The sequence below is a fragment of the Schistocerca serialis genome, chromosome 9 (assembly GCF_023864345.2).
Source record: "Schistocerca serialis cubense isolate TAMUIC-IGC-003099 chromosome 9, iqSchSeri2.2, whole genome shotgun sequence".
Taxonomy (NCBI): domain Eukaryota; kingdom Metazoa; phylum Arthropoda; class Insecta; order Orthoptera; family Acrididae; genus Schistocerca; species Schistocerca serialis.
In genome coordinates this window covers 95,780,928-95,794,157 of record NC_064646.1, presented here as the reverse complement: position 1 = coordinate 95,794,157, position 13,230 = coordinate 95,780,928, and the positions used below count along the sequence as shown (strand labels likewise).

At 41.7% G+C, this 13,230-nt stretch overlaps 1 protein-coding gene across 9 annotated transcripts in view; it reads right to left on the bottom strand.

Moving 5' to 3' along the window:
• Positions 1 to 13,230, bottom strand: part of LOC126418632 (dentin sialophosphoprotein-like) — a 101,279-nt gene that overhangs the window by 43,145 nt on the left and 44,904 nt on the right. The window lies entirely within an intron of this gene.

The window sequence follows — 13,230 nt, the reverse complement described above, 5'->3', positions numbered from 1 at the left end:
TGTGACTCGAAAATGAATTATTACTCTTAGATGTACATGAAATAATTTATCAGCAATCATGCCTGGTGGTTCAGTGGTAAACTGAAAGGTCGCGGATTCAAAATATGATCGTGTCACGGAAACATTTCAGTGTGTCTTTAACCTAGCCTTCAACTGCCAATGATGTGAAAATTCGACGAGACCGACAAGTGTGTTAGAATTCACGTTAAGTTGTCTATTTCCATGGTAGGACTGCTGTGGTACACTATGTGATCAAAAGTATCCGGACACCTGGCTCAAAATGGCTTACAAGTTCATAGCATCGGTAAAGATGGAATTAAATATGTTGTTAGCCCCCTTTAGCCTTGATGACAGCTTCCACTCTCGCAGGCATACGTCCAGTCAGACGCAGGAAGGTTTCTTGGGGGATGGCAGCCCATTCTTCACGGAGTGCTGCACTGAGGAGAGGTATCGATGTCGTTCGATGGGGCCTGGCACGACGTCGGCGTTTCAGAACATCCCAAAGGTGTTCTATAGGATTCAGGTCTGCGCAGGCCAGTCCATTACAGGGATGTTATTATCGTGTAAACACTCCGACACAGGCCGTGCATTGTGAGCAGACTCATGATCCTGTTGAAAGATGTAATCGCCATTCCCGAGTTGTTCTTCAACAGTGGGAAACAAGAAGGTGGTTAAAACATGAACGTAGGCCTGTGCTGTGATAGTGCCACGCAAAACAACAAAGGGTGCAAGCCTCCTCCATGAAAAACATGACCACACCATAACACCACCGCCTCCGAATTTCACTGTTGGCACTACACACGCTGGAAGATGACGTTCACGGCGAATTCACCACATTCACACCCTGCCATCGGATCGCCACATTGTGTACCGTGATTCGTCACTCCACACAACGTTCTTCCACTGTTCAATCATCCAATGTTTACTCTCCTTCCACCAAGTGAGACGTCGTTTGGCATGCACTGGTGTGACGTGTGGCTTATGAGCAGCCGCTCGACCATGAAATCCAAGTTTTCTCACCCCCCGCCTAACTGTCATAGTACTTGCAGTGGATCCTGATGCAGTTTGGAATTCCTGTGTGATGGTCTGGATAGATGTCTGCCTATTACACTTTGCGACCCTCTTCAACTGTCGGCAGTCTCTGTCAGTCAACAGACGAGGTCGACCTGTACGCTTTTGTGCTGTGCGTGTCCCTTCACGTTTCTACTTGACTATCACATCGGAAGCAGTGGACCTGGATATGTTTATGAGTGTGGAAATCTCGCTTACAGACGTGTGACACAAATGACACCCAACCACCTGACCACGTTCCAAGTCCGTGAGTTCCGCGGAGCGCCCCATTCCGCTTTCTCACGTTGTCTAATGATTACTGAGGTCACTGACATGGAGTACCTGGCAGTAGGTGGCAGCACAATGCACCTAATATGAAAATGTATATTTTTGGGGTGTCCGGTTACTTTTGATCACATAGTGTAGGTTAAGGACGCGCAAGTCGTCGAAATGTTGTCCAATAGGATTTTTACCAAGCTATTGAGCTCCACGGAATTACAGAAGAGTTGAATTTCTCTGTGCCAAAAGCTATTCTGGAATGACACACAAGGAAATTGTCAACTAATTGGAGAAGAGTAATACATCTACCTCATTCAGACATTGAAGCTAGAACGAAGATTGGGGAATTCGATGAATTCTGACGGTTATGGGAGGCTTCTGCGATTGTAGTACTAGCTCATTTGTCACATGATCTTATACACATATATTAATAATATTTTTGTTCGTCTGAAACATAAATTTTGTAATGCTAGTGAAGGAAAATCATGGGAAAAATACCTCTCTATTAGGTACGAATATGGGTCCAAAAGTAAAAGGCGGAGAACAGGAGTGAATACTTGCTAAGCCAGACACACCGAATCAGGAGTGTCGTGATCGACGAACAGTACATTCAGTCGGCTGCTAGATATCAGCCATTAGAAGTTGTACTGTGAGCAGACAGGCTGTAACGTCTATCGACAGATTTTATTTAAAATGCTTTAAACTTTTGACATTAAAAATTTATGTGAAAACTCTTGAAGCTTTTTAAGTAAAACAAAAGCTGTTAACATTCTGCACCTTTATTCTTCGTTTCTGTGTGCTTTCATCCCTCTGCCACCAGAGGACCCCGAATTTTAGCGCGTAATACAGCGGTGTGTAACGCAACTGTGCCATTGCGTGAGAAACAATGTACTGTAATCGAGTTTCGAATTCTATCCTGTATGTATTAATTGAAAGTTTATTTATTTATTTATCTTATGGCAACAACAGCAAACATTGACAGGTACATAAAGTTTAATTTTACATATATATCTAGTTAAATATTTACATATAGTTTAGTTTTACTTTTCGCACAAATTTTATACACATTTTTAAATTATGAAAATTACTACTTTCAAATTACTTACTACTTTAACTGATGTAATTGCAAGTTAAAAGAAAAAAAGACAGATACATTTAATCATAGTTCAATATCTAATAATTGAAGCCAACTAACAGCAGAGGAGTAGCATTAATAAAGTCATTATATGGTCCAGGATACTTCCCCTGAGGACAGTCTTTAACAATATGTTGAACACTTTGTTATTGGGCCCCACAATAACAGGCTGGAGAATCTCAGAGTCCCCACTTGTGCATCATAGCGTTGCACCTGGCGTGGCCAGTTCTTATTCTGTTCAGCCTTGTCCACTCACTTTTCTGCAGATGAAATCCTGGTAGGCTTGCAGCTGGGTCTTGGACTCCCTGATGTGCTACTGTTGTAGCATTCCACCTCCTGCGCACTCTTCTCTAATGTCGAACTTCTTATCGTTCCTTCCATTATGCCACAGTGGACTGCGAGATTTTAAGCGGTCTGGGGGAGGGTTGTTTAAGACTGTATGAACTGGGCGGTTTTTGTGGTAGTCAGGGTGGTGTAGTTTCCTTCATTCTCGATTGATTGCTTCTTGGCGTCGTATTTCAGGTGGTGGGGTGTTGCTGATAGTGTACAGCCAGGGGGTGGATTTTAATGTGCACTTGATAATCCTCATTGACTCGTTCAGGTGTACATCCAGCTTCCTCATGTGGCCACTATGTTGCCACACTGGAGCACAGTATTCGGCAAGTGGTTACACCAGCGTAAGTACTGCAGTACGTAGAGTCGATGCGCCGGTACCCCATGTTGTACCAGGTAGTTTGTTTACAATGTTGTGTCGGGTCTTTAGTTTTTGGCTTGTGTTTTCCTGTGGTGTCACCGCCAGACACCACACTTGCTAGGTGGTAGCTTTAAATCGGCCGCGGTCCATTAGTACATGTCGGACCCGCGTGTCGCCACTGTCAGTGATCGCAGACCGAGCCCCACCACACGGCAGGTCTCGAGAGATTTACTAGCACTCGCCCCAGTTGTACGGTCGACTTAGCTAGCGATGCAACACTGACGAAGCCTCGTTTATTTGCAGAGAAGATAGAATAGCCTTCAGCTAAGTCAATGGCTACGACCTAGCAAGGCGCCATAGCAATTGATAGTTATCGTATGAAGCATGTCTCATCAAGAACGATGTGTAAAAATGATGGATTGAAGTTAAGTATTCCAGAAGCTACGTACTTTTCTTTATAGCATTCATTACGTATCCTGTTTCAGACCTCACGCCATCCTGCGTGAGCTTATAGCGTGCATTTCGGCCTTCTCTAACAATATAACATTTCCAACGTTTTTTTATACGTCTGAGACTGATCTAGTGTGACACCGAGGTATTTAGGCTGGAAAACTATGTCTAACCTTTTGCTGGCAGAAGGTCACATCCAACTGCCGGTTTGCAATTCTGCTGTTTAGATGGAATGCTCAGACTTCCGTCTTTGCTGCATTTGGCTGGAGTCTCCAAGCTTTGTAGTATGTGTTGAGAGTTTCTAAGTCTCTAGATAACATAGCTTCTCCTTACTCAAGTGTGGTGGTTTGTACGGCTATGGCAAGGTTTTCGGCAAGCAAAATGTTTCACTAGCAGAGTTTGGCATGTTACTGTTGTACAGATTGAGAAATAGGGATTCTAGGACGGACCCTTGGAGGAGCCCATTTTTCAAGGTAAATGACTTGCTCTGTTTTTGTCCAACGCTAACCTTGAAGTAGTGGTTGGTTAACACATTTCCCACAAGCGTCGTCAGTTTCTTACTTGGGACATGAAAACCGCATGAAGGATGGTCGGTGACACTAACCCCAAAGCGTCGGATTGTTGCAGACGTCGCAGCCCTCGTGAGTGGCCAGGCATTGCCGTGCTGAAGGAGACGGTGATCCGTGTGTGGTGGATAGAATTCTCTCCTAAGATTACTTACCCATACTAGTTGAAAGGACCATATGGTTAAAATTTCTAAAACTTGAAGAACACCTTCGAGGACATCACCCTGACAACGATGAAGAGGTGCAAGGAGAGATGAGGTTGTGGCTCCGTCAACAAAGCAAAACATCCTTCGGTAACGGTATCAAGCAACTGGGCTCTCGTTGAGAGAAATGTGTTGGTTGCCAGGATGCTGTGCTGAGAAGTGAATATGCGGACATGAAGTACAAAAATGTGGTACGCTGTTGTTGTTGTGGTCTTCAGTCCAGAGACTGGTTTGATGCAGCTCTCCATGCTACTCTATCCTGTGCAAGCTTCTTCATCTCCCAGTGCCTACTGCGATCTACATCCTTCTGAATCTGTTTAGTGTATTAATCTCTTCGTCTCCCTCTACGATTTTTACCCTCCACGCTGCCCTCCAATACTAAATTGCTGATCCCTTGATGACTCAGAATATGTCATACCAACCGATCCCTTCTTCTAGTCAAATTGTGCCACAAACTTCTCTTCTCCCCGATTCTATTCAGTACCTCCTCATTAGTTATGTAATCTACCCATCTAATCTTCAGCGTTCTTCTCTAGCATCACACTATGAAAGCTTCTATTCTCTTCTTGTCTAAACTGTTTACCGTCCACGTTTCACTTCCATAAATGGCTACACTCCATGTAAATACTTTCAGAAACGACTTCCTGACAAGTAAATCTATACTCGGTGTTAACAAATTTCTCTTCTTCAGAAACGATTTCCTTGTCATTGCCAGCCTACATTTTATAACCTCTATACTTCGACCATCAACACCTATTTTGAACCCCAAATAGCAAAACTCATTTACTACTTTAAGCGTCTCATTGCCCAATCTAATTCCCTCAGCATCACCCGATTTAATTCGACTACATTCCATTGTCCTCGTTTTGCTTTTGTTGATGTTCATCTTATATCCTCCTTTCAAGACACTGTAAATTCCGTTCAGCTGCTCTTCCAAGTCCTTTGCTGTCTCTGACAAAATTACAATGTCATAAGCGAACCTTAAAGTTTTTATTTCTTCTCCATGGATTTTAATTCCTACTCCTAATTTTTCTTTTGTTTCCTTTACTGATTGCTCAATATACAGATTGAATTACATCGAGGGTAGGCTACAACCCTGTCTCACTCCCTTCCCAACCACTGCTTCCTTTCATGCCCCTCGACTCTTATAATTGCTATCTGGTTCCTGTACAAATTGTAAATAGCCTTTCGCTCCCTGTATTTTACCCCTGCCACCTTCAGAATTTTAAAGAGAGTATTCCAGTCAACGTTATTAAAAGTTTTCTCTAAGTCCACAAATGCTAGAAACGTAGGTTTGCCTTTCCTTAATCTATTTTCTAAGATGAGTCGTAGGGTCGGTATCGCCTCTCGTGTTCCAACATTTCTACGGAATCCAAACTGATCTTCCCCGAGGTCGGATTCTACCAGTTTTTCCATTCGTCTGTAAAGAATTCGTGTTAGTATTTTGCAGCTGTGGCTTGTTAAACTGATAGTTCGGTAATTTCCACATTTGTCAACAGCTGCTTTCTTTGGGATTGGAATTATTATATTCTTCTTGCAGTCTGAGGGTATTTCGCCTGTCTCATATATCTTGCTCACCAGGTGGTAGAGTTTTGTCAGGTCTGGCTCTTCCAAGGCTATCAGTAGTTTTAATGGAATGTAGTTACTCCCGTGGCCTTGTTTCGACTTAAGTCTTTCAGTGCTCTGCCAAACTCTTCACGCAGTATCGTATCTCCTGTTTCATCTTCATCTACATCCTCTTCCATTTCCATAATATTATCCTCAAGTGCATCGCCCTTGCATAGACCCTCTATATACTCCTTCCACCTTTCTGCTTTCCCTTCTTTGCTTAGAACTGGGTTTCCATCTGAGCTCTTGATATTCATACAAGTGGTTCTCTTTTCTCCAAAGGACTCTTTAATTTTCCTGTAGGCAGTACCTATCTTACCCCTAGTGAGATAAGACGCTACATCCTTACATTTGTCCTCTAGCCATCCCTGCTTAGCTATTCTGCTCTTCCTGTCGAACTCATTTTTGAGACTTTTGTATTCCTTTTTGCCTGCTTCATTTACTGCGTTTTGCACTTTCTCCTTTCATAAATTAAATTTAATATCTCTTCTGTTACCCAAGGATTTATATTAGCCTTCGTCTTTTTACCTACTTGATCCTCTGCTGCCTCCACTTCTTCATCCCTCAGAACTACCCATTCATCTTCTTCTGTATTTCTTTCCCCAATTTGTGACAATTATTCCCTTATGCTCTCCATGAAACTCAGTACAACCTCTGGTTCTTTCAGTTTATCCAGGTCCCATCTCCTTAAATTCCCACCTTTTTGCAGTTTCTTCAGTTTTAATCTACAGTTCATAACCAATAGATTGTGGTCAGAATCCACATCTGTCCCTGGAAATGTCTTACAATTTAAAACCTGGTTCCTGAATCTCTGTCTTACCATTATATAATCTATCTGATACCTTCTAGTATCTCCCGGCTTCCTCCATATATACAACCTTCTTTTATGATTCTTGAACCAAGTGTCAGCTATGATTAAGTTATGCTCTGTGCAAAATTCTACCAGGAAGCTTCCTCTTTCATACCTTACTCCCATTCCATATTCACCTACTACGTTTCCTTCTCGTCCTTTTCCTACTATCGAATTCCAGTCATCCATGACTATTAGATTTTCGTCTCCCTTCACTATCTGAATAATTTCTTTTATCTCATCATACATTTCATCAATCTCTTTGTCATCTGCGGAACTAGTTGGCATGTAAACTTGTACTACTGTGGTAGGCGTGGGCTTCGTATCTATCTTGGCCACAATAATGCGTTCACTATGCTGTTTGTAGTAGCTTACCCGCATTCCTATTTTTTTTATTCGTTATTAAACCTACCCCTGTATTACCCCTATTTGATTTTGTATTTATAACCCTGTATTCACCTGACCAAAAGTCTTGTTCCGCCTGCCACTGAACTTCACTAATTCCCACTACATCTAACTTTAACATATCCGTCTCTCTTTTTAAAATTATCTAACCTACCTGCCCGATTAAGGGACTGACATTCCACGCTCCTATCCGTAGAACGCCAGTTTCCTTTCTCCTGAGTACGCCCCACCTGAATATCCGAATGGGGGAGGATTTACCTCTGGAATATTTTACGCAAGAGGACGCCATCATTTAACCATTCAGTAAAGCTGCATGCCCTCGGAAAAAATTACGGCTGTAGTTTCCCCTTGCTTTCAACCGTTCGCAGTACCAGCACAGCAAGACCGTTTTGCTTAGTGTTACAAGGCCAGATCAGTCAATCATCCAGACTGTGACTCCTGCAACTACTCAGAAGTCTGCTGCCCCTCTTCAGGAACCACACGTTTGTCTGACCTCTCAACAGATACCCCTCCGTTGTGATTACACCTACGGTACGGCTATCTGTATCGCTGAGGCACGCAAAGTCCATGGTTAATAACATTTATTTTATTTAAAATGCTTTAAATTTTTCACATCAAAAATTCGGAGACATTACTTTTCTCATGCCCTCGTACGTTCTACTCGACTCATTGTCCCACTGTCTTGAGGCAAAGTAACCACTGGACTTGCATGCGCAAGGGTCAGAATTTTTTTTTCAGTATATGGATTTTCTGTTGCATATTGTTGTTCGAGCATCGACTAGCACACGTCACCTTATCTGAGACAGGTTCATAACCCGCATTCTCAGTTCTGAACTTTAGGATCGAAACAATAAACATATAAGAGAATAAAATACGAATGGTGATAAAAGTGCCTTGTTAATATTTTGTGAGTAATATAACGAATTTGATTTAAAAAAAAAAAAAAACAGAACAATAAGGTAGATGAATTAGGGCACTTTAGCAATATCAAAGTAAGACACTTGCTTTTTCTTGCAGTTTTAAAATAATCACTCCGTTTAAAAACTCTGCGAAAAGTATTTGAAAATAACTTTTAAAGCCGTCCATTATCTTCAACTGTGCCATGTTTGGTATATTTTTCGTGATTATTTTGTACACTGTGTACGGTGTTGATACCAGCACTGCTATGTTCCATTTCTCTTATTTGATGTGTGAGAGAAATTCTCAGTACTAAAATATTGAGGTAATAGATAATACACGCTACTATGGTGATTGAAGTTTCAGTCTGAAGTTTTATTCCACTTCTAAATTGTTCAGTGTTGATACCTTGTGAAATTGACTACATGCCTCTCTTTGCACAACGTGAATGAAAATTTAAAAATGGAGTGCTATTATTTCTGTGAATTAATGCGTTTATCCGATACTATTAAAGAAATGAAAGATAGATGTAAGTAAATATCCTAGTATGACTGGCGTGCGTTATTATAAGAATACCACAAAGGGCGTACTGCATTATTCATGATTAGTATCTCAGTGAAGTACTCGCGCTCTTCTGGAGTTTTATGATTTTGCACCTTCGGTGTAACTGTTCACGTATAGAGAATGTGTGGTCGTATTCGCGTCTGTTTCGTTTCATTAATATAACTAAAATCCGAGTTTTTTAGATAAAAGTCAAGGCAACACACACATGGTCCTAACCATCTTTCACTTTCGTGACAGATACAGTAACGAAAATTCTTACAATACGATCAAATTCATTTTCTAACAATAGTATAAAATACACACACGGGTGGAAGGGGGTATTATAAGCTGAAGAGAGGAAGACACAATGCACCTGTTTATTTCGAAAAGAAAGCTGTATTCAGAGTTGAAATTTGTTCGACGTCATGTAACATCAATAACAAGAATTTTATAAAATATCAATTTCTCAGTTTCAGTCACTTTTATGATCCGATATTGATCAGAACCAGTGCGTTTCGGCTGCCTGTTGCCATCATCATCTGCCTAACTGTTATTTATACATCGGTTTCAGTGACATGACGAGAAGGGTTCCTGCTGAGAGTGCCAGTGAGGTTATGTTCGAATGTTTATGTCCCAGTCTCGATAAATTAATTTACTTTATTGTGCTATAATCTAGATATTTTATATTTGGATAGTCTGGACGATATCATGACTTACATGTTGCGGGAATATATCCTTATCTGCCACTAGTAGCACAGGAACAGGCACAACACCATTACTTCACACAATAGTTGACATGTCAAAGATTATTCAACTGCTATGATACTACGTACTTTTAATTACTTGGATAGTAAGTACATGTACATGAACATTTACATCTACATCCATACTCCGCAAGTCACCTGACGGTGTGTGGCGGAGGGGACCTTGAGTACCTCTATCGGTTCTCCCTTCTATTCCAGTCTCGTATTGTTCGTGGAAAGAAAGATTCTCGGTATGCCTGTGTGGACTCCAGTCTCTCTGATTTTATCCTCATGGTCTCTTCGCGAGATATACGTAGGAGGGAGCAATATACTGCTTGACTCGTCGGTGAAGGTATGTTCTCGAAACTTCAACAAAAGCCCGTACCGAGCTAATGAGCGTCTCTCTTGCAGAGTCTTCCACTGGAGTTTATCTATCATCTCCATAACGCTTTCGCGATTACTAAATGATCCTGTAACGAAGCGCGCTGCTCTCCGTTGGATCTTCTCTATCTCCTCTATCAACCACACCGGTGAGCAGTATTCAAGCAGCGGGTGAACAAGTGTACTGTAACCTACTTCCTTTGTTTTCTGATTGCATTTCCTTAGGATTCTCCCAATGAATCTCATTCTGGCATCTGCTATACCGACGATTAATTTTATATGGTCATTCCATTTTAAATCACTCCTAGTGCCTACTCCCAGATAATTTATGGAATTAACTGCTTCCAGTTGCTGACCTGCTATGTTGTAGCTAAATGATAAAGGATCTTTCTTTCTATGTATTCGAAGCACATTACACTTGTCTACGTTGAGATTCAGTTGCCATTCGTTGCACCATGCGTCAATACGTTGCAGATCCTCCTGCATTTCAGTACAATTTTCCATTGTTACAACCTCTCCATATACCACAGCATCATCCGCAAAAAGCCTCAGTGAACTTCCGATGTTATCCACAGGTCATATATATTGTGAATAGCAACGGTCCTACGACACTCCCCTGCGGCACACCTGAAATCACTCTTACTTCGGAAGACTTCTATCCATTGAGAATGACATGCTGCGTTCTGTCATCTAGGAACTCTTCAATCCAATCACACAATTGGCCTGGTAGTCCATATGCTCTTACTTTGTTCATTAAACGACTGTGGGGAACTGTATCAAACGCCACGCGGAAGTGAAGAAACACGGCATCTACCTGGGAACCCGTGTCTATGGCCCTCTGAGTCCCGTGGACGAATAGCGCGAGCCGGGTTTCACACGATCGTCTTTTTCGAAACCCATGCTGGTTCCTACAGAGTAGATTCCTAGTCTCCAGAAAAGCCATTACACTCGAACGTAATACGTGTTCCGAAGTTCTACAACTGATAGACGTTAGAGAGATAGGTCTATAGCTCTGCACACCTGTTCGACGTCCCTTCTTGAAAACGGTGATGACCTGTGTCCTTTTCCAATCTTTTGGGACGCTACGCTCTTCTAGAGACCTGCGGTACACCACTGCAAGAAGGGGGGCAAATTCCTTCGCGTACTCTGTGTAAAATCGAACTGGTATCCCATCACGTCCAGCGGCCTTTCCTCTTTCGAGCGATTTTAATTGTTTTTCTATCCCTCTGTCATCTATTTCGATATATACCATTTTGTCATCTGTGCGACAATTTAGAGAAGGAACTACAGTGCAGTCTTCCACTGTGAAACAGCTTTGGGAAAAGGAATTTAGTATTTCGGCCTTTAGTCTGTCATCCTCTGTTTCAGTACCATTTTGGTCACAGAGTGTCTGGACATTATGTTTTGATGCACCTACAGCTTTGACATCAGACCAAAATTTCTTGGGATTTTCTGCCAAGTCAGTACACAGAACTTTACTTTCGAATCAACAACCAGTGCGTTTTTGTACAAACATATTTGCATCATGGCACATGTTAAACAGTTTGATAGATCAGTATTTATTAAGTTATGCAATATTATTCAGTTTCTTATTCAACCGAACCAGGTGTCTGTATTTCATTTTTGCATTATAGGACAAACATTCTTTAGGTTGCTTCATTGTTTATGGAAGAATGCGTTTCAACAATAAGAAAGCGGATCCGACACGGATTTTACCCTGCGCATCTCCACGAAATTCGAGTTTCACTGTCGCCACACTTCGAATATTGGACATAATACTTGGCAGGTCTGAATCTTCTGGCAATCGTCTGTTGCTGCCACACCAGTCTCCTGGCTAAATTTCATAAGGTAATCGTTAACCTTTGACAGCCAAACTCTAATTTCACACAGCAAGATATTTCCAGGAGATTGACATTGTCTGAATATTCCAAGATGGGAAAACACCGTCCTACGGAAATGGTGCTATTTCACAGACTTCAGTAGAAGTGCACACCGGTTATTACCTGGTATCAGTAGTCATTTGCTCGTTAGCTGGTTATTTGCAACCACAGCGTTAATGCCAAGTCTGTGTCATTCAGGCCTATGTCTAATGCTGAAACCGATAAAACTCACAACGGAGGTCATACGCTGTTACGAGAGTAATCCCAGATGTAACGTCTCTTACTTTTTTATAAGTACATAGAGATGTTTATTTCTACAATGGCTTACATCAGTTTACAGCTTGAACATTTAGCTATTTTTAGACATAATCACCATTTCTGTCGATGCATTTTTGTAGACGCTGTGGCAGTTTTTGTATTCCCATGTCATACCAGCTCGCCGCCATGCTGGCTGTTCAGAAAGTTATGAACCTCTTCTTTCACCTCGTCGTCGGAGCTGAATCGCTGGTACCACATTTAACGCTGACAGGTACTATGAGACTCTGAAGAAACTCGAACGGGCAATTCAGAACCGGAGAAGAGGAATGTTGAGCAAGGGCGTACACATTCTCCATGACAACGCTTGCCCACACATCGCTCGGCATACCGTTGCTCTACTGCAACAGCTTCAGTGGAACGTAATCACCCACCCACCCTATAGTCCTGACTTGGTGTCCAGTGACTATCACCTGTTCCCTAGGCTAAAAGAACATTTGACTGGAAAGTGATTCAGCTCCAATGACGAGGTGAAAGAAGAGGTTCACAACCTTTTGAACAACATAGCGGCGAGCTGGTATTGAAACGCCCCTTAGAAAAATTATACATGACTGTGCTTAAACTGACACACAGTACTTTTAGCGCAACGCAATCTGACTTTCAATAATCCCTATAAAAGAATGGCCCTGACTAACAATAACCTATACCTTTCATGAATCACTTACCTCACAAAAATCTTCGTTACTCAAACTATTGCAATACAGCGAGCGCCAATACTGCCAGCTAAATAAAAGATTCTAACTACTGAAGGCACTAACTACTGATAGGCATAGTTAGCAAATGAAAGATTTCGATAGAAACACACAATGTATTTACCTTAATAGTGTTCAAAAGTCATAATATATATAGCAGTTCATGACATCCATTCTTACAAATGTACTGTTTCTGATGGACACACGTCCAGATCATCCGCTCTCAAAACTCCGCCATCTCTCTCCCCACATCCACCACTGCTGGCAGCTCACCTCCAACTGCCCAACACTACAATAGCGACTTCCAACAATGCAAACCAGCCACAGAAGCAACGTCAGTGATTTTCATATAGAGCGCTACATGGCGTTACCAACATAAAAACCTAAACAGCCTACTTACAGTATGACATGGGCATACAAAAACTGCCACAGCGTCTATAAAAATGCATCGACAGAAATGGTGATTATGTCGAAAAATAGCTAAATGTTCAAGCTGTAAACTGATGTAAACCATTGTAGAAATAAACAGGTCTATGAAC